Below are 26,384 nucleotides of genomic sequence, written 5' to 3' on the forward strand. Positions count from 1 at the left end.
TACAACTAATCCAGAATGCGGCAGCTAGACTGATGACTGGGAGTGGCCACCAGGACCATATAAGACAAGACCTAAGGGATCTTCACTGGCTCCAGTATGTTTCCAAGCACAATTCAAAGTGTTGATACTGACCTTTAAAGCCCAAACCAGCCTCGTTCCAGTATACCTGAAGGAGTGTCTCCACCCCCATCATTCAGCCCGGACGTTGAGGCCCACTTCTAAGGGTCTTCTGGCAGTTCCCTCACTGTGAAAAGTGAAGTGACAGGGAACCAGACACAGGGTCTTCTTGGTGGTGGTGCCCCTCCCTGTGGAATGCTCTACCTGGAGTTCCCCATCCCTATCCTTGAATATAAGCTATAAACAGGTCAGGTTAATGCATCACCTAATATAAGACCATGAAGATGGTCAGTTCAGAGGAGTTCAGATACAATCAATTTCGCCAAATATGTCTATAAAAAGATTTTTCTTAGATAGCCAAAAGAGTCACAGGAGCAAAACAACAAGGAGAAGAGTGCTTCTATTCAGGAGGTGAGTTTTTCTGAGCCTGCTGCTGCTAATCTAATGCTTCCCCTTGAATTTCAGCAGCTTTCTGGCTAGGGCTGTAGCTCTTAGCAGCGAGAAGTTCAACGTTGCTTTATGCTGGCTCGAGTGGTTCACTATTGTCTCAAGTTGTTTTGTTGTGAGTTGTGCCACTGCCTGCCTCCTCCCAACCTTCTGCACTGTGAGAGTAGCTAGGGATGGTCGCCTTAATTTCAGCCATCTGCTCTTTTCATTAGGGTAATAGGGAGGGAGTGGAGAAAAATACCCTTTTCAGAAGGTTGTCTTAGGCTGTGTCTATTTTCTATCAATATGTCAAAACAGACTGATATTTGGGGGCTGGGGGAAGAATAATGTCAGAAAGTAACCAAGCAGATTGCTAGGCTTTATTCTATCAAAAGTGGGTTACAATGAGAAAAAATAGTTGTGAGGTTAAAGGCTTGAAGCAAGATAGCTAGGAGGGAAAGGCATGTGTGTTTGGATTGCTCTATCTTCCTTTACGAATCACTTCTTATAAAGCGATTCTGCAATGCAGTAAGAACATATATTTAAACACTGCTTATATAAAAACAGTTAAAATAATTTCAAATCCAGTATGGATGCTGAATGGGACAAAAAAAAAATCCCCTTATAAGACTTGTTGAAAGAGGAAAGTCTTCAACAGATGCCAAAAAGGCAGCAGAAATTGTACCTGCCTGATGTGTAACAGGATATATATGAATGGCTGTCCTATGAGGCTGTGAGAAAATCATTTGTGTTTTCTGGCTATATCTGCCAGTTGTGCAACAGAGCTACTATGTAAAGGTTCATTAAAGAAAATTTCAAGGACATTCATAATTAAAACCACGGGTAAGCAAACTAAGGCCCGGGTGCTGGATCTGGCCCAATCGCCTTCTCTATCCGGCCCGCAAACGGTCTGGGAATCAGCGTGTTTTTACATGAGTAGAATGTGTCCTTTTATTTAAAATGCATCCCTGGGTTATTTGTGGGGAGACACCTTCCTGTTTTGCCTCAGGTGTCAAAACGGAATAGGTCGCCCCTGATTATTCTTATTTGAAAGGCCAGAAGTATAAACTGGATTCTCCCAAGATGGGTAAAAGGTAAAGGGACCCCTGACCATTAGGTCCAGTCATGGCCGACACTGGGGTTGCAGCATTCATCTTGCTTTATTGGCCGAGGGAGCTGGAGTACAGCTTCCGGGTCATGTGGCCAGCATGACTAAGCCGCTTCTGGTGAACCAGAGCAGCACACGGAAATGCCGTTTGCCTTCCCGCCGGAGTGGTACCTATTTATCTACTTGCACTTTGAGGTGCTTTCGAACTGCTAGGTTGGCAGGAGCAGGGACGGAGCAACGGGAGCTCACCATGTTGCGGGGATTCGAACCACAGACCTTCTGATCGGCAAGTCCTAGGCTCTGTAGTTTAACCCACAGCGCCACCCGCGTCCCAAGATAGGTACACCCATACTCTCTGGTGCTGTATCACACAACAGCAGCAGCCATCTACTAGAAACTACCCCCTCACAGGCCCGATTACGAGTGTGATGTAGGGAAGATGGTGCCTTGTTAATGGTATGAATGGTAGGAATGAATCCAGTATAATGGGGTGGTGGTAGTAGGAAAAGCTCCATTCTAAAAGCTTCATAATAAGAACTGAGGAATCTGCAGCAAGTGGGCGGTAATTGGAGTGAATATGGAAAATAATAATAATAAAACAACATGACATACTCGATAGACAAGTTTCTACTTGACATTCTCAGGATACTTTTAGTTCTCTCAACTCCTTAGCTGGTCAAACGGTTCTGCTGTCTCTGATTACATGCCCCTCAGCAAATGACACAGCTTAGGGAACATAAACAAGGCATTGTGGTAAGAGATGTACTTAGGTGACATTGTCTCAGATCTTTCAGACAACTGCTTAAAAACTGATGGAAACTATAGAAAGGCTAAGCAGGAAAGAGAGCAATGGCTAGCACAGTGGTTCTCATTGGCGTGGCAGGAAGATTCAAGGACAATCAAAGAAGCATTGAAATTTCAGTGTACTATAGCATAGTACCAAAATAATTTTGTTTATTAGCAGAATATGGATAAATTCCCCCCCCCTACCCCTCGAAATGAGAGCAAGATCATCAAGCGATACTTTTCTGAATCAAGCACTGCTAGGAATTGTTTATTTTTGTTTCCCAATATATTTCTTATCAGTAAGAAATCCAGTTTTGTGCAAGCAAATTTTTATTCTGAAAGTGTGGAGAAAAAAGTTTGAGAACCACTGGTCTAGCAAGTAGTGGGGGTGGGGTGATGGGGTGAATCCACCTTAAAGGAGTTAAGGTGGATTCAACCCCCCTTCTTTTTGTTTTCAGCTTAGCTATATGACTTTCCAGGCGGCCTGTTTATTCAGCATTCATCCTGATTTGCTCACACAACGCCTATGCAGAGGTTGGATCATATCTAGTTCATTGAGTATTTGTTCTGATTTGTTTGAGGGTCAGTTGCATGACAATGAGCATCTGTCTTGCATTTGTCCTGTTATGCTTGTGTGGTGTTTACACGTCTTCTAGCTACTCATTCATTCATCCCCCACTTTTACATGCATTTCCCTATGCATTTTCCGAACCACAAAAAGTCAGATTCTTTTATAAACTGCTTTTGTTGCATTAGGGTGACAGAGCCCGTTAATCCATTTTAACTGCACAAACCGAACGTTTTGGTGAATCTGTCCATTTTTGTTTATCTACGTTTTTCATTTTTCTGATATGAAGTTAAGTTCTTCACATTTCCACTTCAGTTTGCTTATTCTTTCTTTCCAAAAAGTCCTCAAGAAAATTCACCTGCGTTTTAGTGCCAATTTCTCCATATACTGTATCTATCTATCTATGCAATTTTGCCTAACATACCGTATTTTCCATCTATAAGACGGCCCCTATTTTGGGGGACTCAGTTTTAAGAAAATGGGGGGAGATGTATCCACGTATAAGATGCCCCCTAATTTTTGACAATATTTTTTAGGGAAAAAACCTAGTCTTTTATACATGGAAAAATACGTAATATAATACGGTATGTATACGTTCCCTGCAATATAATGCATACTTATATTTTATTTTCAGTAATATATATATTTCTATGCATGCTTTACCCTAATATATGGATTATATAGAGATTATTGCAAAATTCAGAGAAGTGAACATTTCAAAGCATGGCTGTGTTTTAGTTCATATATGGTTTCGGAAGATCCAAATCAGGCAAGCTCACCTTTCAGTACAAATTGAATCAAATTCCTCCCCTGCCTTTAGTTCTGGTATGTGCTTGACTTCCTCCTGTAAAACGTTTGATGGTCTAGAAGCGCCTGAAGATCACTCATGACTAGAAAAACCATTTCCCTTTCAAACGCATGGATTCCCAAATCCATGTTTGAAGAGTAATGCTAATGCTGGTTTGAGGGAGCATGGTGAAAAGGAGAATGAGAACAAGAGGTAACTGTAGCAACATAGCTGTCAACTTTTCCCTTTTCTTGCGAGGAATCCTATTCGGAATAAGGGAATTTCCCTCAAAAAAAAAAAAAAAAAGGAAAAAGTTGACAGCTATGCTTCTGACAGGCTTAGACTGAATCTTGAAGAGTAAGGAGAGTTATAAATGCAGATAATCTCAGATATGTAATAGAAGCAACAGAAAGTGCATATAAACTTTTTCAGGCGTTCGTCTTCTCGGCCTTGCTATGGACTTCGGTTGGTCGCCTATTGAGTGGGCCTGGTAGGAATTTTTCCACTTGGCAAATTGGCACCAGCCACTTGGTTTTCACCTACCTAACTTTGTAAGGTTAGGCGGTTAGACATTGGTAAAATCTGGTTCATGGAAGGGAGGGTTGTGGCTATCACCTGCCCCTCCGCTTTAAGGGTATTCCATTAAAGGGATCTGGGGGGGTGGATCTCATCCGAAGCCCAGGTATGGGCTAGGGCCATGCCATGACCCATTGTGGACCCTGGGGGTGCTCTCAGTTGATGTACATCAACAGGACTCTCCCTACTGGTTGGTTGACCCTTACTGGACTTCCTGCATGGTGGGCAAGAGTCAGATATAGTTGGTTCAATTCCAATGCCTAAGCCAATACCACTCACATTCTGTAACCAATAAAGTTGTGGCCTTAATTCACCCATTAACCTAAAATACTAGTGTCCATGTGTTTTATTATTCAACAAATGGGGAGAGCTCAGGGCCTTGACACGCAAAGTGGTACGTGAAGAAATACTTAAGATACAACTTCTTCCTTATCAAGTTCTTAACTAACAAGCAGTTTACAGAAGACCTTAATTTGAAGAGCCACTTGACAAAGGATGTTTCCTTCACACTGAGATAACCTCCTCATGGAGGCAAAATGTCATATGAGAAGTGATAGTCTGGTTTGAGAAACAGGAATTGCATTTTCAAAGCTCTCCTTAGGACAGTCGATTAACCATCCTTGCTAACTAGATATGCTGTTGACAGGAAAGGTTAGATTTAGTTCAAAGTGAAGGCAGAGACTAGATGAGCATTATTCCAGTCATCATCATAACCCATGTATGTTTTAGGAGCAAAGTGGCTAAAAATCTGATATACAGTACAGTGTGGTCATGATCGTATTTTTCTCAAAGATACCATGTTGAACAGACACATACATGCAAAATCCTGCTTCAATTTAGAGCGCTACAAAAATCACAGATGGTATTCCTGCTGCCATGGACTCTGGGATTCAAGTCAAGATCTGTTAGTATTAGAGGAAGGAATCCTACCTATGATGCAACAGCCCTAGACCAGCTGACGCAAAGGACCACTCTCCAGAGCCTTTCCATTTGCATATTTGGGTTGTCTTCCATCTGATGGAACTAGAGCTACAGTGGCTAGCCAGAACTTGTTGAATTCCAACTCCCATTAGTCCCAGCCATCATGGTCAGTGGCCAGTGATGAAGGGAGATGTTGCCCAACAGGGCCAAATGTGTGCCAATACTGGCCTAGACCATCAGTGGCCAGCCTATTGCATGTAAAAATGGCCATGAGCATCAGTCAACAGAAATCATTTCCATGGGTGGCATGCTCTGTCTTCTAATGCTTGTCATGATCAAGTGGGGGAAATCCCAATACAGCAGTGGGGGGATAGCTTGATTTTGGACCAGCCTAAAGCACAAGCTCTTTGTATTTTCAAACTAGGGGGAAGGGCTGTAGCTCAATGGTATGGCACCTGTCTTGCATGCCCCAAATTCAATCTCCAGCACCTCCCGGAAGGGCTGGGAAGACTCCATTTATGAAACCCTGGAGAGCTGTTTCCATTGAGAGTGGGAGGGGCCAATGGTCTAACTCCTTATAAGGCAGCTTCCTATGTCACAAACTCAAAAGCAACCTTTCCAGTTCTACAGAACTCTGTGAACTGGAAAGCTTGCTCCTAACTTTCTGATATTGGCTTGTTCCTTCACTAAAGTATTATCCTCCTGTGACTTTCTGATTCTATATATTGAACCAGCCTGGCTACCTACTGGGGTGCCAACTTGAATAAAATATTAGGGGGCTCAGGTAAGCCCCAGCCGGCATAATCGATCACCAGAAACCACACACCATTTGAATGGCAATGCCCATCAACTCGGGGGGAGTGGTCCCCTCAAAAAAAAATTGGGGGGGGGCTAAAGGGACCTTGACCCCTAGGAGTTGGCTCCTATACAAATCAAGTTGTAGCAATTGTGTTTAACTGCCCTACACTGTGGCTCAGTTTCCTACGTGAGTCTATAGAGTGGATGCATTTTCTTACCTGGAAAGGGCAATTCTAGTAGCACAAACCTAAAATTGAACCTACTGCTTCGGAGGAACTGATTATGTTCATGCTAATTCCACCACTGCTATGTTGTTGTTGTTTAGTCATTTTGTCGTGTCCGACTCTTCATGACCCCATGAACCAAAGCACGCCAGGCACTCCTGTGTTCCACTGCCTCCTGCAGTTTGATCAAACTCATGCTGGTAGCTTTGAGAGCACTATCCAACCATCTCATCCTCTATCGTCCCCTTCTCCTTGTGCCCTCCATCTTTCCCAACATCGGGGTTTTTTCCAGGGAGTCTTCTCTTCTCATGAGGTGGCCAAAGTATTGGAGCCTCAGCTTCAGGAGCTGTCCTTCCAGTGAGCACTCAGGGCTGATTTCATTAAGAATAGAGAGGTTTGATCTTCTTGCAGTCCATGGGACTCTCAAGAGTCTCCTCCAGCACCATAATTCAAAAGCATCAATTCTTTGGCGATCAACCTTCTTTATGGTCCAGCTCTAACTTCCATACATCACTACTGGGAAAACCACTGTTATACCTGCCATAAATAATTGGGCATGTGACGCTCGCCTCTCTTTTTCTAAAAGTGGGACTCTTCTCATGCCCATTATCACATGCCGCGTTATCACCACAAATGCCTTCTGCGAATTTTTGCCGTTGCAACTGCCCAGCTGTTTAGTGGATTGCCAGCCTTCACTTCTTTCACCGAACAGCACATTGTCCGAGATCAAAGCAAAAATAACATCAAGAGGGATGCGACAAAGAGAAACAGATTGCACAAAAGCTCAGATGGATTCAGTGCAGCAAAAAACGAGTTAAAGGATTCTTCGTGAACATAAGAAAGAATAAAGAAGGATCGTTGGGAAGCAAACCTTTGGTGTGGTCGCTTTGTTGAGACTCTGGTCTAACAGAAACGATTTTTGTTGTTACTCCTTGTACTGTAATAGTCCCACCCTGTTCCAAGTATATATAGTTGAAGAATAGATCAAAGTGAGCTCAGATATCAATGCAGAGATTATAGAACATAATGCACCTTTGCTTCTGTTTTCTTTAGAGCCCGAGGTGATGGTATTGATCCGCTAGCTAGCGAAGCGGCTGTCTCAGGTGGTGGATGCTAGGGGATGTTGGGGAGTGGCAGAAAGGTGTTGGGAGGACAGAGCTGTGTGTATTACATCATCTGCCCTGACCCTCTAAGCAGTCCTGCTGCCCTCAGGTGTGAGGTATGCTGTCCTGTTGTCAATGTTGAATTATGAGACAACTGTGTAGTGGTTAAAGTGCTAAACTAGGACCTGGGAGACTAGTGTTCAAAGGCCCACTCAGTTATGAACCTCACTGGGTGACCTTGGGCCAATCATTGACTCTAAACCTAATCTACTTCACAGGGTGGTTGTGATGATAAAACAGGAAAGGAGAGAATCATGTACAGTGGTACCTCAGGTTACATACGCTTCAGGTTACATACGCTTCAGGTTACAGACTCCGCTAACCCAGAAATAGTGCTTCAAGTTAAGAACCTTGCTTCAGGATGAGAACAGAAATCGTGTGTGTGCAGATTGCATATTCCAGGTTCATGTAAACATAGTCCCTGGTTAAATTGTTGAACCCAGGGGTGCTTCTGAAATAACATGGTTGGGGATTGATATGAGCTCCTCTCCATCACCTATGCTCACACGATTTCCCCACAGTCTATAAGCATCAGCTAACCAGCTGTTAATTTTTATTTATTTATTAGGTTTACATACTGCCCTTCTTCAAAAGAATTTCAGGGCAGTTCACAAGATTAGAAATACATATAAGTAGTTAAAACCAAGAAACTCCCACCGACGCTGCAGAATATGAATCGGCCAAAGGCCTGGTTAAAGAGGAACATTTTTGTCCGGTGCCTAAAGATATATAATGAAAGTGCCAGACAAATCTCCCTGGGGAGAGAGCATTCCGAAAAACGAGGAGCCTTCAGAAAACTCAGTGCATAGCATACCTATATAGCTTATTCGTTCATTGCCCTTTGCAACTTTAGTACTGATGGTTCTACTTACACATACACAGTGGTACCTCGGGTTACATACGCTTCAGGTTACATATGCTTCAGGTTACAGACTCCACTAACCCAGAAATATTACCTCGGGTTAAGAACTTTGCTTCAGGATGAGAACAGAAATTGTGCTCCAGCAGCGGCAGCAGGAGGCCCCATTAGCTAAAGTGGTGCTTCAGGTTAAGAACAGTTTCAGGTTAAGTACGGACCTCCGGAACAAATTAAGTACCTAACCCAAGTTACCACTGTATACTGTCTTGAGCTCTTTGGAGGAAAAGTGGATTATACCATAAATGTAGTAACAGCAACAGCAACAACAGTGCTGATATTAATACAGTGGTACCTTGGTTCTCAAATGCCTTGGTTCTCAAACGCTTTGGTTCCCAAACACTGAAAACCCAGAAGTAAGTGTTCTGGGTTTTGAAAGTTTTTCAGAAGCCGAACTTCTGATGCAGCTGTCAGCTATTGTTTCCGAGGCGCCTGCACCAATCAGAAGCCGTGCTTTGGTTTTCGAACATTTCGGAAGTCAAACAGACTTCCAGAATGGAACCAGGGTACCACTGTATTTGGCACTATTTATTTTGCATTTTTGTTGTTGAGACTTTTTTGGTTAATTTGTTTTTGTGACTGTGTGGAACCCAGTTCAGCTACTTGATTGATTGATTGATTGATTGATTGATTGTGTGTGTGAGTGCAGAAATGGATAAAAGTCCCCCATCCAAACAATGACTATCATCAGTGAAGGTAAGATAATTTTTTTTTAATCATCTACAATACTGTCTTATTTATTTTATAGTATAGTACATTGATTATTGCTTTCATTTTATGGATCAATGGTCTTGTTAGATAGTAAAATTCCGAATAAGATGGGTTTGCCATCTTGTCCTTCTGTTTGAGCGCTAACATGTCTTGGGCCAATAACTACTAAATCTAGTCAAACTTTTGTTTCCCTTTTCAAAAGTTGTATATAATGCACAATAACAAAATCCAGGATGGGGTGGAAACCCCTAATAACGATGCAGAGAAAGAAAACCAAAGGAATTATTTAGTAGTAATTCCATTGGGTGGTGACCTTTTACTTGAAGGTATATTCTGCCGATATCTGTAGGGTCAGATTATAATCTTATTTTGAATCAGGTGCAAGAGAAATTCATGTGTAAGACAGCATTTTGGTGATTTATTTTTTAAAATTTATTGGTTGGATCCCAATTAAGTTCAAGAAAGTGTCTGCCATCAGTAAGCTGTTCCATCCATGTGCTTTTTTTTTTTTTTAAAAAAAGCAAAAACCCAGCTGTTTTAAATTATATATCTGTATCCATATCTACTTATATAGCAAACCAGGACTATGGAAGCAAAATATAGAATGAGAGGCAGCTCACAAAACTTTCTTTTGGCATGGTTTTAGTGTTCGTTTTTAAGATTTAAAAGGTGGAGAAAAAAGCTAATGAAACACACTTAATAATTTAGTTTTATCAGTTTAACAGATCATTGCTTTGCTTGATCAAAGATGAATGGATTGGATCACCAACAGTGCTATATCATTAGCTGCCTCCTTGCACGGTAGATGATGTGATTTCACAAGCATGCTGATGGTTCTAAGTGGAGCAGCAGCCATGTCTGCATCTGGGAAAGCAAGGAACATGTAACACTGAATGTGGTTGGAGATGACTACTTTCCCCCAAGATTACTGGTGGAATGAGTTAAGCTTCTAAATGGCTACCAGTGCCATATAATCCCTGGTCATCAGTCTCAAATCAGAAAGCTGCTCTGTTGAATAAGAGAGATGCCTTGCAGTCTAATGCCTACTGAATCAACATGATCCAGAGAAATCCAGAAGGGGATGGAAGGAAGGTGAATTGTATGGAATGAGTCAGCTATAGGATATGTCTGAAACCGAAGTGAGGAAGTGACAACCATCTGGCAGGAAGATGCCTTGAACTCTGATCTTCCACTGTCCACCCCACCCCATAAGCTCTGCAACCCTGTAGTCATATCCTTGAACTGGGGGGGGGGGTGAAGTAAGCATTGCGAGAGCTGCAGGCAAAGTGTTGCTACACATGGGGCTTTTCTTGTATGGTTGGTGTTTGAGTAGCCTAAACACAACATCATATGGTGAAATTGACTGCAAAAAGACATTTTCCAGCATTTTGGCAAGGTGGGCTGGGTTTTTCAAAAAGGGTGTTTTCCCCCAGGGTGTCTTGAATTCTAATCCTGGTTCAACTTGAATAGGAACATTCATATTGCTATACACTCAGTATTACACCACCTCATTTCTCAGTGTTGACATCTTGGCTGAATGTGTCATATGTCTTTATTGAAAAGCATTGCTTGAGCTGATAGCGGGTGACATGAACATTAAATCGGTGGTGATTTCTTTGATGGCTCATTTTCACGCATGCGAGGCATCTCTTCTTGAGTCAAACTGCCAACCGGTTAGGAACAAGAATGTGTAAACCAGTCTTTAATCATTTCTGGGCGAGAATTCACTGCTAATGCAAACAGAGTCCCTCAAGACCTAGGACCCTATTTTCTCAATTGTATGTTTACTCTCTCATTCAAGGCCATAAGAGTTCAAATGGCAATATACCCGGAGTTCATGCTTCAGAACAAAAAGATAATATCTTGTAGGGTCCAAGTATACAAGCTGTTGTTTGCTCGATAATCCAGAGATTGAATTATTTTTTATTTTAAAAAATCATGGTTCTTATTTGGTTGATCAGCACCTAGCGTTCCCAATGATCAGTCTTCCCTCTGGTGGCTAGGCCTCCTTGCACAGTGCTCTTGCCATCTGGAGCTCTTTTGTTCAGTACTTTGAGTTAGAAAAATGCATTTCCGTAGGAAAAATAACATTTGGTAGGGAGCTGGCGACAACAAGATCATTGTTGCCAGAATGCATGCTGTGTGGGTGGTTCAAATGGCACTTAAACATGTTTCCTCCATGTTCCCTGAGGTATAGCAATTTTACCCCCAGCAGTTGACTATCCCATCTCCTAGGCACAGGGCAAATGGAGATATCCTGGGTACAATCTCACCATTAGTTGCTAGTCCAGTATGTTACCGGGAAAGAAGGTGAACAGTGACTGAACGATGGCAGTGAGAGATCTGCTGTGGAAGGGAGTCTGTTAAGGGTTATGCAAGTCCAGAAGCACCAAGCTGTGGTGGTAGCTCTCTAGAGATTTAGACAGGAGCATTTCCCATCTTTTCCTGGTGATGACAGGGCTTGAACCTGGGACTTGGAACATACTGAGCTACAGCCCTTAGCCACAGTCCTGGAAATGATGCACAGACGCTTTTCAAATGGGCCATCCAGGTGTGTACTCAGTCCTGAGGAGAAGATGCGTGCATTCATTTGTATTAACTGGTTCCAGGGCATAGGCATTTGATGATGTTGCTGATTTTAAAAGTGGGTATCACAAGCTGTTCTGGAAGGGTTCAAATAACAATTTCTCCTCTCTCCTTTTCACACATGACAGTTTTATCAGGCAACTTAATTCTCTTCTTTAAGGACTAGCAGGCTGTCTAAGAGAAGTGACATTCTCCTATTCCTTTATTTTGGGGGGTTTGATGTATTTTTAGTACAAACATATTTAGAAGGGACTTTCTTGCCCTCCTTTTTATCCTTCTTCTTCTTGTCCTCCTCCTTCTCTTTATAACAAAGCAAGGAAAACACCTTCTTTCCTCCAGATTCCTTTCCCTACTCAGTGCTGCCATGTTTTTAGCCCTGTTTTCTCACATTTATACACAGTAAGGCACATGTATCCCTGTGACAGAACAAAGAATGCAGAGAATTCACCTCCTTGACCCAAAGGCCATGTGAGCACATAGGCCTTGCCCCCATGTGCGCACAGAGCCCTGTGCATGCTAGACTGTGTCCACATTACCATTTACTCTGGCTCAAGTGCGCTCCCACTGCCGGCTTTTGAATCTGTGCACACATGGTGCTACCCATCATGCAGAGCTCTCCCATAGTTTCTTGGAAAATATCGCTGTTTGATGTCTTTCCCATTAAATTAGCTTCAATTCAGAACAAAAACCTGAGTGCCTGGTGTGTTCTGGTCCATGGGGTCACGAAGAGTTGGACATGATTAAACAACTAAACAACAACGTGCACACAAATGGGTGTATTATGTGGCCAAGGAACCCAACCATTGTGGGCTTGAACCAGTTCTAACAATTTGTGTGTGTGTGTTTTGTACAGACCTTTAACCTGAATGGGGAGAGTGAGCTAAGAGAAGACTATAATCCCCCGTCATTTTAAAGCACATGCTTAAATGTTAAGAATGTTGAGGAAAGTGTAAACAAACTATTTTCTTTAATGGATTTTCTTTTTGGCCTAAGATAAACATCTGTTTTGGGGGAAATGAAAAGGGAATCAATTATAACCTGTGCATGTGACCTGCACATATGTTCTTCTGCAGTATCCTCCTTAAGATATTCTGAGATCTGATCCTGCCCACCCCTATTGCTCCCCTCCCCTGGTTTCCATCTGCTCGCTTATGAAACTAAATTCCTCTTGTGTGCTGCTGTGCAAACATAATCACAGTTGAGTTTTTCTTTCTTTCTAATGAAGGCCTTCCTGCTTACACCTGTAGACCCATGTGGGTGATGATTCTCCAGGGGAAAAAAATACTGGGTTCTCTTCTCAATGAATAGAGCTTTCAGTGTTTCAGGTCTCAGTGAGCTCCTGTCAATCTGAAATGGAAAGGTTTTCTCTTTGGAAACACCAATCCATATGTAGGGATGCTTGAGTCTGTCAATTTTGATTTCTCCCAGTTTCTCATTTTTCCAGCCTCAAGTTGAGTTTCAGTTTGTGAAAGCGTTTTTTAAGCCCTCATGAGAAATCACCAACATTTTTGTGTCAACTTATCCCAATATTCATATTTTAATGCGATTTTTGCAAACAAATTTCACTGATATAAAACACATTTGTGTTATTTTTCACCAATATACAGTATGCATTCTTAGGTACTTTATATGCATTTTTAGTATATGCATTTCTATAGACATTAATTGGCTGGAGAGCAGCACTGTAAAAATAGAAGATGTGTGAATTTCAAAGGATGGCTTTCTATTGCATATTTCTTTGGAAAGTGTGAAAGTGCTGACTCTACCATTGGACAAAGTGAGTTGACTGCCTGAAACAGCAAATTTGGGGCACCATGAAAAGTTATCACATTTTGGTTATTTCATTGTGCTAGAATATTTAAATGATCTTTTCTTTTTCTTCTTCTTTCTTTCTTTCTTTCTTTCTTTCTTTCTTTCTTTCTTTCTTTCTTTGCTATATCTTAACTGCAGGGTTTTCACTGGAGCTTCTACTTCAGGTCCCAAAATGTCTTGGGCCAGTCCTCTGAATTCTGCTTGGCTTCCAAAAAATAGATGGAATGTTAAAAGCCACATCAAAATGCAGACGACCACAATGGCAGAATCCTAATGTTAGCATGGGGTGTAGTTCTACCCATGCACATTTACACTGATACAAGTGGTTAGGACTTGATGAGTGAATTTCTAGAGCAAACAGTGAGAGTTATAAACATCATATTCCATATTGTTGAAGCAAATTCATCACGGTCATACATATACTTGAATTTTAAAAGAGAAATCTAAGAATTGATCCAAGTGAACATTATAGAATATAAACCACCCTTTATTACAACAGCAGTTTGTTTGCTTGCTCTGGCCAGTCTTGGAGGTCTAGTTTCCTTGCTCCCCCTTCTGAGATGCACAAGTTTCTGTTTGTGCAAGGTATCTTTGAATCCAATCCACTTGTCTTAAATTAGCATTGACTATCTGCAGGGACGTGGGTGGTACTGTGGTCTAAACCACTGAGCCTAGGGCTTGCCGATCGGAAGGTCGGCGGTTCGAATCCCTGTGATGGGGTGAGCTCCCGTTGCTCTGTCCCAGCGCCTGCCAACCTAGCAGTTCGAAAGCACACCAGTGCAAGTAGATACAGTAAATAGGTACTGCTCCAGCAGGAAGATAAATGGCATTTCCATGTGCTGCTCTGGTTTCACCAGAAGCAGCTTAGTCATGCTGGCCACATGACTAGGAAAAACTGTCTGTGAACAAATGTCAGCTCCCTCAGCCAGTAAAGTGAGATGAGCGCCACAACCCCAGAGTCGTTCACGACTGGACCTAACGGTCAGGGGTCCTTTACCTTTACCTTTATACTGTGACCCCCCCCACCCCCCGTATAAACAATCAGTACAGACACAAACTAAGCTTCCTCTAGTCCTGCTCCTTTGAGGAAGTAGTGTTTAAGCATACCCCCCAACATTCCTCAGATGAAAACAGAGGCATTTCTCACTCCCGCCAACTGACCCTCTTTGACCCCCTCACTTTTTATTCCCTCCCCAAGCATTTCCTATCAGAAGAAGGGCAAGTGCCCCGATGGGACACAGCACACACTCCCTCCACAGTCCTGAGAAAACCTCTTAATCATTGTAGAATTTCTGAAACAACAATGAGATATTAGCTGCGCCCAAGAACAGTGACAACCGGGAAAAGATAGGCATAACATTTTACAAGGACAGGAAGAAACATCATGGGCAGAATAATTGCCAAAAACAGGAAGAATGAGGATATAGTTTGAGTGCCTCACTTGTAGTTTTTAAAAATCATTTAATGTGTCAATACGAATGGAAGTTGTTAATATTGCAGTTGTTGTATAAGGGATTGTTATCTTGACGGGAGTAAAAATTTTGAAACACAGAAATAAAGAAAATCACAAAACCATGAATTCCAGCACGTGGGGAGCCACCTAAATTATATAATTTGGTATCTGAATGATTGGTATTAGTAAGTGTATTATAATTTGGCATTTTTATAATGAGGCTATTATTGGACTGTAATTGAAAACAATAAAAAAAATTATCAAAGAAAGAGAGAAAACTTATTAACCCTGATTTTATTTTTTGGTAGAACTACAAGAAGAAAAACACACACCAATATTTATTTATTTATTTTAGAAAGGAGCAAGATTAGATGTAGACACATACATTTTCTTAAAAAAAAACATGACTTCTGTCTCCCTACAAAGCTTGAATGGCAGGTGAAGATGATAGAATACTTAGGACAGGGGTCAGCAAACTTTTTCAGCAGGGGGCCAGTCTACTGTCCCTCAGACCTTGTGGGGGGCCAGACTATATTTTGAAGGGAAAAAATGAACGAATTCCTATGCCCCACAAATAACCCAGAGATGCATTTTAAATAAAAGCACGCATTCTACTCATGTAAAAACATGCTGATTCCTGGACTGTCCGCGGGCCGGATTGAGAAGGCGATTGGGTCAGATCCGGCCCCCGGGCTTTAGTTTGCCTACCCATGACTTAGAACTTGTGAAAACGACTGGGAGAATAAGAGGAAACCCAAACCAGAAAGTGTGTAAAGAGTGGGCAATATTTAAAGAATACTTAAAACAATATTGTGGAAATGTAAATCTTCTGACAGGCTTAGACTGATTCTTGAAGAGTAAGGTGAGTTATAAATGCAGATAATCTCAGATATATAATAAAGGCAACAGAAAGTGCATATAAGCTAAGAAGATGTTGAAAGCACAAAAAGGTGAATTGGAAGTCAAAAGAATGTGTGATGGTAGTTGATGTATTGTCTAGTGTTGCTATTGAGGTTTGTTTTTTCCTTGTTTTTGTCTGTTGGTTTTAATTGTTCTTTTTTCTTTTTTCGATTTCTTATGTAAATTGTTAATAAGAATAAGAATAAGAATAAGAATAAGAATAAGAATAAATAAATAAATAAATCAAGACTCCTCTGTTCCACCTTTTTGTCCTCACAAACTCTCTGCCTGTCCCTCAGAGCCAGTGTGTCACACAGGGCTGGGCCTTGGCAGCGGCAGACATTTCTCCTCCTTGCCTTCTCTCCAGCAGGTGCCTACAGGTATCCAAAGAGAGCAGGCCAGCAGCAGCAGCCATGGAAAGGCAACAGGATGCTACCTGGTAGCAGCTGCCACCACAAAGGACAAGCGCCAGCTCATCTTCCTCCCCGAGCTCAGCAGCAACAGCACCGGCAGGGGAAATAGGGACATCTCAAGATCAAATCAGAAGCCAGGATGGGTGTCATAATTCTGGGACTGTCCCTGGAAAATAGGGGCACGTGGAGGGTATGGCTTAAGTACATAGCAGGCAGTTGCATCTCTCTCTCTGTCTTTTAAGGATTAACAGAGTCAGGGGAGCCAATCCTCACTGCAAAACTGATGGGCAAGAAGAGAGAAGCTTTTCTCTTCGCTCTCTCGCTGAGTCTCAGGGTAAAAGGCCCCATTAATGCCAGTGGTGATACCTGCCAGCTCCTAGCCATGCAGTGGCGTAGCGTGGGTTGTCAGCACCCGGGGCAAGGCAAGTAATTTGTGCCCCCTAACCCATGGATTTGCGCCCCCTAACCCGTGGATTTGCGCCCCCTAACCCTAACCCCCAGACGTTGTGCCCGGTGCGGCCGGCCCCCCCTGCACCCCCACGCTACGCCACTGTAGGCACGTGTGTGGTTGCGGGTGCGATCTGATTCTCACGTTCTGCACCCCTGTAATTACTTAAGGACAAACAAATGCACTTCATTAAATACGACATCTCTAAACAAAAGGGCTGCGTAATGTTCATCTCCACCAGTATAAACATTTACGTAACACTTCTCGGAATTTGAGGGTGATGCACTAATTAAATCTGTAATGCCTCAGGCACTGCAAAATATTACGTAACGCCAGAGCAATACTCTGCTTGGTTGACCTGGTTTAGTTAGACAGTAGGTCAAGGTACATCAGTGCTCTGTACCCTAATCAGAATTATGAATTAAAGTTCTTCATTTTTCTGTATTTATAGAAAGGCAAAAATATGACAGGTGGTTTAGAAGCCTAATAGGGGATAAGAAATCAGGTGATACTTAAGTGATAAGCAGTGAGACAGAAGTACAGACAATCTAGGTTGCCAATGGTAGCCTTTTCACTCATTCACTTATTCATTCATTCAATCAATCAATCAATCAATCAATCAATTTTTTATCCCACCTTGAACTCATTTGAAGAAAAATGGGATATAAATATAGTGTCGGACTGAATCTACTTACCGTATATAATCAAGTATAAGCTGAGGCACCTAATTTTACCACAAAAAACTGGGAAAACTTATTGACTCGCGTATAAGCCTAGGGTGGGAAATGCCAACAGCAGCAAAGGTGGAGGAAGAAGCCGCCAACAGCCTCTGCCACTCGCAAGGGCAGGACGCAGGAGCTGCGCTTGGCAGAGCAGTGGCAGCACAAGCGGCGGCGGCAAACAGTAAGTGGGATCCTCACTCAAGTATAAGCCGAGGGGGGCTTTTTCAGCATAAAAAATGTGCTGAAAAAAGTCAGCTTATACAGAAGTATATACGGTATGTATCTACTTATGTGTCACTGCTTATCTCTTAAGCCAAGCATAGGCAAACTTGGCCCTCCAGATGTTTTGGGACTACAACTCCCATCATCCCTAGCTAACAGGAGCAGCCGTCAGGGATGATGGGAATTGCAGTCCCAAAACATGTGGAGGGCCGAGTTTGCTTGTGCCTGTCTTAAGCTGTTCATTTTGTTATCAATTTTTGGCCTTAAAAAATCCATCCTGATCAACTGGGCCTTTAAAATGAATCCCATTTGCCATGAGAATAACAAATAAATGTGCATGCACTGTTTGTTAACCACTTCCATGTGATTAACATTATAATAGTTGGTATTGATACTGGAAGTCATCAACTAGCCAGAGGTTTAATTGTTTTAATAACACTCTATAACTTGGCATCGAGCCAGGCTTCTTCCCTGGCAAAACTATACAATTAGCCATTTATATCCTTCACTTTTAGAACAAAAAAACTCCAGGGGTCCCTCATTTATAAAGCCCTATACATACATTGTGCCCTTGATTTCATTAAGAAAACATGCAGCTGCTAACACGGACCTCCTAATTTTAAAAACAAGCACAGGAATATCCCTGCTGTCTGCAGATAAGCGCACACCCCTCTTGATCTCTTTGAAGTGTTCATGGGCCTCGTGACAAATTATGAGACCTCTATCAGGTGATCTGAGATGGAATCTGATATCACGCGCTGTGATGTGTTGCCAGTTATCAGAACAAAGGTGATTCCTTGAAGCTTTCCATTTTGCCTTTGAAAATTCCTATATACAAAGGGTGGTCGCAATTGTATTTGTGCTCTGCAGCAAGAGCTATAAAGCGCAGAGAAATACACATTGTAACCCATATAGCAAAGCATTGTTTAAGTAACGCGATGAACAAAACATTTACAGAATGTTTATTTAAACCCACAGCTGATGAGGGAAGCAATGCAATATAACCGGCAAAAAAACATTTTGTGTCCTTGACCCACCCCTTTCTGTTATTAGCATCTCTTGGGTAATACATCTATTACCTCCCATTATACAGTGTGTATGAGGAGTCAGGGAAGGAGTAGCACCCATTGGGAGCAGGTGGTGCTGTGGTCTAAACCACTGAACCTCTTGGGCTTGCTGATCGGAAGTTCGGCAGTTCGAATCTGCTTGATGGGGTGCTATCCCAGCTTCTGCCAATCTAGCAGTTCAGAAGCATACCAGTGTGAGTAGATAAATAGTGGTGGGAAGCTAAACGGCATTTCCATGTGCTCTGGTTTCTGTCACGATGTTCCATTGCACCAGAAGCGGTTTAGTCCTGCTGGCCACATGACCTGGAAAGCTGTCTGTGGACGAACGCTGGCTCCCTTGGCCTGAAGCGAAATGAGCACCACAACTCCATAGTCGCCTTTGACTGGACTTAACCGTCCAGGAGTCCTTTACCTTTAGCACCTATGGTGGGGGACACGTTGTGCTCCTTCTGGGGTAGTTTGTACACAACTTTTAGAAGACATCTGAAGGCAGCCCTGTATCGGGAAGTTTTTAATGCTTGATGTTTTTATTATGTTTTTAGATATGTTGTATCTGCCCTGAGTGGCTTGGGAAACCCAGCCAAATGGGTGGGGTATAAATATTATTATTATTATTATTATTATTATTATTATTATTATTCACCTTTGGTCCCCACCCTGCACCCAGCTCTCACCTGTGGCTTCTGGAAGCTGTCAACATGCAACAGTGGCCACACCCCAGGAACGGCTTTGACTGGTCAGCTAAATCAAGTGAATCGATGGGTCTCAAACCCTTGGTGAATTAGGTGAATTAGGAACTTCCCCAGCTATGGTGGATTGAGCAGATGACACCAATAGTGATCAAGAATGTGGTTTCTGCAGATGCTGTAGAGCAGGGGTCATCAACCTTTTTATACCTACCGCCCACTAATGCATCTTTCTTGATGGTAAAATTTCCTTACCGCCCACCAGTAACATGTGCTGTAGAACCCCCTACTGCCCACCTGGAATCCTGAAATGCCCACTAGTGGGCAGTAGGGACCAGGTTGACTGCCCCAGCTGTAGAGGGAAGGGAGGGGCAGCTGGGGTTCGTTGACCTCGGAAGGTAGGAGAAGGAAAACTCTCATCCCAGTCCCCTGCTTCCTTGCAGAATATCTTCTGCAGAAGAAAAAGCTAAGAAGTAAACAAATCCAGAATGGAGTCCTTAAGTTGGTTGGATGGCATCTTGTACACCTCCTTCTGGCAACACCTGCAGCCAAGCTGGTGCCAAACAGATTGTTCTGCTTTCCTTTGGACCACATCAGCAAGGCCAAGGGCACCAGTCTATCTAAAAGTTCTTTGAGCTACTTAGAGTCAAATTAGATGAGACAGTGGCCAAGCTAATGTGGCAGCCACCATTTTTCTTCCATAAGCTCTCTCTGAAGGACGCTAAGTCATCATGTAGTGCCTTTCCAGGGACACTGGGGTGAGGATAGTGGCCACTAGCTGGTGGCTGGTAAGAAGAGCTCTGCTGCCTCCCTCACCACAGATGGCAACAAAATACAATCTGGGGTGCTTGCAAGCAGCATTGTCCTGGGGACTTGAGGCTGATCATGCATACAAGTTTTGCATCACACCCATGCGATGTCATTCTCATCAAAATGTTTTCCCGTTTTCAAAATGTTTTTCCTCACTTTCCAATCTTAAGTGGAACCTCGAGTTGCGGACATAATCCGTGATGGAGGCACGTCCACAACCTGCAGTAGTCGCATCCTGAAGCGCTGCATCTGCGCAGGCACCAGCGTGATTTGGTGCTTCTGCGCATGCGTGAGTGATGAAACCTGGAAGTAACCTGTTCCTGTACTTCTGGGTTTCCCGTGGTCCACAACCCAAAAACACGTAACCTGAAGCATCCGTAACATGAGGTATGACTGTATTCCATATTTCCACATCAGAGAGTCAACCCCATGGCAGGCGGAGGACATGTAAGCATATGTCCACAATGTGTTTTGTGGATACAATGTGCTCATAACAGGCTTTAAGATTGATTAATAGTGATATAGGAAGAAACATTAAAAAAATTTTTTTTTTTTTAGAAATAAAAAAGCAAGGGTAGTGATGCTGTTTTCTTATGAAACAGCATCACTATCCTTGCTTTTTTATTTCTAAAAAAATTTTTTTTTTAATGTTTCTTCCTGTATCACTATTAATCAATCTTAAAGCCTGTTATGAGCATATCTAAAGCTGTATTTCTTGATTTCACATACGCAGTGTGAGAGAGGCAAAAACAGCACTTGGAGTGTCTTTCTCCAGGAAATGCCTTTTTTAAAGTTCACTCTGATGCAACATGTAGCACAATTTCCTGACAATGCTCTTTGGTTAGATGCCTCTTAGCCTGAGGGAGGCAAGTAATCTCTGGTTGTCAGAGATGATTTAGCAGTATCTAGACCAGAGGCTGGCAAGCAACCTTTATAAACTCCCTTCCATTTTGTATATTGTTCCCTTTCCAGCCTCTCTTGAACAAGCAAAATAATAAATCACCACTTAGGGCAGACTATGTATTATGAAGCAAACAAAGAATTCCGACTCCCAGGTTTGCCCATAACGTTAAGGTGGGGTGGCATTTGCAGAAAGGAAGAAACTGCTCCCCTCCCTGCAGATATTTCCCTCCAAATAACCACACACAGAAACACACGGTGCTCACTTACAACTGAAGCCTCAATGTGCCCAAACTTTGATGTAACTCCTCAATCCTTTTCATGCTAAAGAAATGATCTGGACACTATGGGGCATGAGCACCTACCCTCATAATGGCCTTTCTTTTATTTATGGCTGTGTTTACCTGTAACCCTAAACCACGTTTTAGTGTTACGAGGGTGAATGGCACCAAGCCAAAAGAGATTTGTGGCTTACAAATATCATGTGGTTTACAAATGATTTTTTTTTTTAAATGAAGGGCCGCAACCTGATGGATATGCAGGCAAATGCAGCCTTGACATGGCCTTGTTCACACTTAACGGTTAAGCAAACAAAGCCTTACTATGAATGGTGAGTCCCAGCGTGAAAATTAACCTGCCACTTCACTTCCCCCCCTGCTCCCACAATACCCACATCTACGACACAGTTTGGCTTCGCGTTACACATGAACTTGGGCTCATAGCTAGTCCTGCTCCAAATAAACCACGAACAGCGACCAAGGTTTGTTTTGCGTTGACTGCCCATGGGGAGACAAACCATGAGCCCAGGTTCACACGCAACACTAATCCAAACCATGGCTCAGCTTCTGGTAGTGAGGACCGTAGCAGCAGGACTGAGGTAGGAGCAATGGGGCTGCACTATTTTCTCTGGGCATCAGGATCTGTTATTTGCTGTCTGCCACATTTTGCAGACCCTCCAAGTGTCCCTATTTTCCAGGGACAGTTCCAGATTTACAGACGTCGTCCTGGTTTCTGATTTGATCCCGGAATGTCTCGCTTTTCCTTAGGACATCCCTATTTTCATCAGAGAAATGTTGGAGGGTATCAAGTTATGTGACCCCTGAGCCAAGGAGATAAGTCACTGTACAACCTTTAGAAGACATCTGAAGGCAGCCTGTATAGGGAAGTTTTTAATGTTTAATGTTTTATTATGTTTTTAAATATGTTGGAAGCTGCCCAGAGTGGCTGGGGCAACCCAGTCAGACGGGCAGGGGATGATGATGATGATGATGATGATGTTGATGATAATTTGGACGTCTCTATTTTCATCGGAGAAATGTTGGAGGGTATGATTTTGGCTTACTGCTGTGTGCATTATGTTTGTCCATGCTTATCAGCATAAATGTATTTATTATTATTATACAGGTTCAGGTTATTAGAAAGGTTCAGGTGGTATATCCCAGTTATATTTGAAAAGTGGTACACCATGCAAATATGGAGGCGACTCACGTGGTCAGGTATTGAGCTTGTATGTCCGTGTTTAATTTCTTCGACTGCCTGCTCTTTGCTGTCAGTGGCTGCAATTCAGAAAATTTGGAAGTAAGATCCACTGAAATCAAGAGACACTTCCAAATAAATGTGCTTAGGATTGGGGTGCCAAGCTCTACTTTTAGAGCCAGCAATAACAGGTGGTGCTTAATTGCTTTATATGTCAGAATGAGAACTGTTACAAACTGTTCACCCCATGACATAATCTAATGAAAATGCCTTTCACAACTCTTGTGTCTGTCATCTTCCATCTTCCATTGTTACTTGCCTGTTGTCTCCTAAAAGACAGAACAAAGCAAACTGCGGAAAGCTCCTGGATTGTTTTTGAGCACCCTAGCATTTCTGAATTGTGCATATCTAGAATTTGCATATCTAGAGGCATTTTTGCTTCTTCGTGGGCCACAATCACTCTATACACTTAAAGCACTATGATACTGCTTTAAACAGTCATGGCTTCCACAACAAATTCTGGGAAATGTAGTTTGTTAAAGGCGCTTTTTAGGAGGCCCCTGTTGCCTCATGGAGCTACAATCCTCTTTCACAGGAATTCTGTCAATTGTAGCTCTGTGAGGGGAATAGGGCCTCCTAATAACTCTCCGCACCCATAACAAACTACAGCTCCCAGAATTCTTTGGGGGAAGTCATGACTGTTTAAAGTAGCATCATAGTGCTTTAAATGTGTGGTGTGGATGTAGTCACAAAGAAAATAGCAGACCAATACTTAGTTCTTCTAACAAGAGCTGGACTTAAGATTTTCTCAATAAGCTGCAGGAGAAAAGTTGTCTTGGTCCTTGGTGTATCATACAGCCATTTTTAAAAATAAACTAAAATCTGCCCTGGCTATTGTGCAATCATTATGCAATAATGTATTCAGGGCAAGGGAATATTTTAATTTGAAAAAATATGTTAATACTTGTTTTGGAGTACATATTCATCTTTCCCTCAGGAAAGGAATTTCCCTTCATTCTGGAGCCACTACCCAAGCCTCTCATCTGTAAATGACGACCCATAGAGCACCTGATAGTCAGCACGGCATCACGAGTAGCATTCAACTACGGCTGTTGAGACCTGAGTTCAAAGCCCCGCTTGCCCGTGAAACTCACTGGGATGAGTTTATGCCAGTCCCTATCTCTCATACTAGCAAGGTGACTATGAGGATGAAATAGTGGCGGTGGGGTAGAACCACACAGGTAACTTTGACTTTCTTGAAGGATGGAAATGGAATAGTGCTCTGGAGATATCCCTCAAATCTTGCAGTGCTACAGCCTGGGGAAATCCAGGGCCTGTTTAAAACACCCCCATTTCCTTCCTGCTAGCAGCACCAGATGCGGTTTTCTGGGCTGAGACAGGAACACAGACATTGCCCTTAAAGTCATTGGAATACCCAAATAGATCTTGGAGCTCTAATTACCTGGAGTGAAGCAATTCAAGTTAATTCAATAGCTTGTCAGAAGACATTGCCCAGGTATCTGGAATGCATTTACTAGAAACCACACCTACCTGGGGAAGGGAGGAGGATATATAAACTATTGTGTTGTTTATTCATTTGATAGCTGTTGCAAGAGAGGCTTGGGAAACAGTTTGCTCTGACTGATTGTTGGATTATAAGGGCACGGGTGAGAGTTTCCAGTTTTTCCTAGAATCACAGATGCATTCCCTGAACAGAGCCTGTCACATGGCTTCTATACTTACTCCCAATTTAAAGTGCTGCTTTTGATCTTGCAGGCCCTTGGGACGGAGTTTCAAACTGGCATACTCAAAGGACCACTTGTCTTCATGTGCACTTCCCCACACAACTCAGATGTTCAGATGCTCTTCTTCAGATGCTCCCACCATCTGAGAATTGGTTGGTGTCTATGGCAGAGGAGCCCCCTCAGTGGTGGCACCTTGCTTGACTGAGGAACGATCACAATTCCACTTACTGTATTTTTCACTCTATAAGACGCACTTTTTCCCTCCTAAAAAGTAAGGGGAAATGTGTGTGAGTCTACTGAAGCGAAAGCAGGCTGCGCAACTATCCCAGAAGCCAGAACAGCGAGAGGGATCGCTGCGCAGCGCTCCCTCTCGCTGTTCTAGCTTCTGGCTTAGCCACGCTCTGTCCCTTCCTCCACCTCCTGCAAAAGCCAGCAAGAGCCACGCTCCCTTTAAAGAGCTGCCCTTCTCCCTCCTTGGGGAAAAGCCTGCAAGCGCCACACACATGCTCCACGTGGCTTGTGAAAGGGAGCGCTGAGCAGAGCCTGGGATGCATACAGGCTCTGCTCAGTGCTCCCTTTAAAGATTTTTTCCCTTGCATTCCCCATCTAAAAACTAGGTGCATCTTATGGTCAGGTGTGTCTTATGGAGCAAAAAATACGGTATCTCTTATTTCCCAACTTCCAGAACAGTAGCAATCTTGCCTACGTTTCCTCATATATTAAAAAGGCCAAACAGTTCTGAGCATGTATAACAACAACAACAACTTTATTATTTGTACCCTGCTCATCTGAGAGAAGTTCTTAATATTTGATGTTTTGCTGTGTTTGATGTTTTAATATGTCGGAAGCTGCCCAGAGTGGCTGGGGCAATGCAGTCAGATGGGCAGCATATAAATAATACATTATTGTTGTTATTATTATATACAAAATATAGGGTTGCTGGGAATTATATAACTTGGTGACTACATAAGGAGGGTTACGTTGAGAAGAAGGGACTAGCCCATAGCGGTGAGTGGAGATTCCAACATAGGTCTCTTCAGCCCTAATCTGAAATGTAGGGTTGGGAGAGAAATTTGATTTAGTTCACATTTATTTATTTCAAAATGTCATATTTGCTTCATAAAGCTGATACACTGCTTGATTGTAAAGAACTTCAAAGGAGATAGATTCACATTTAATAGCGAATCTATCAAATCTGTACTTTCCTAAAGAATATGAGAATATGAAGCACGGCTTTTCTTCAAAATTCACAGTTATTTGAATCTTTCAGTGCAGTTTTCCAGCCAATGTATACAGAAATGCATAGACTAGGGGAACGTGTGCATAAGAATTACCATACCATATTTTTCCGTGTATAAGATGCCCCCATGTATAAGACAACCCCTATTTTTCTGAAGCCTAAATTAAGAAAGCAATATTGTAAAGCAAAGAATATCACCTTATACCCGGAAAAATACGGTATTGGTGAAAATACCATAAAAAATAGGGAAATTTTCTTGCAAAAATGTGTGCATCTGTCAAAGCTGCAAACAAAAATGTGTTCGTTAGGAGAAATTTGTACTAAACTGATGAATTTTTATGAGGATTAAAAAAATAAATACACAGAAATATGGAGGACTGAATTTAAGATTGGAAAAATGATAAACTGAGAGCACTAAAAAGAACAGATCCTTCCCTACTGACATGTTGCCAGCCACTCTTTCCTCTTTCTCGGTTTCCTGCCTCCCTATACAGAATTTTGCACCTTTTTGCAAAAGGGTGTGACAAACTGCTGAAAATACCCGGCACCACTAAGTAAATCAGTATTGTCACTGTAATTGCTACTTATTGGTGTTTCCTTGCTCAGCAATGTGTTAGACAAAGGTGGGGATTTTTCTTCTTCTGTTAGGCAAGTGAAGAATTTATAATGAACACAAATAGCTTTGGATTTTTCTATAAATACACCTGGGCGCATGCCCTGAGGATCTTTCTTCTCACTTGTCAAGGAGGGTGGGAGGACAGCTGCTTTGCAGTAAAAAGGTTTAACTGTCTTAACAGCCATAA

Source organism: Podarcis cretensis (genome assembly GCF_951804945.1).
Source record: "Podarcis cretensis genome assembly, chromosome: 7".
NCBI classification, from domain to species: domain Eukaryota; kingdom Metazoa; phylum Chordata; class Lepidosauria; order Squamata; family Lacertidae; genus Podarcis; species Podarcis cretensis.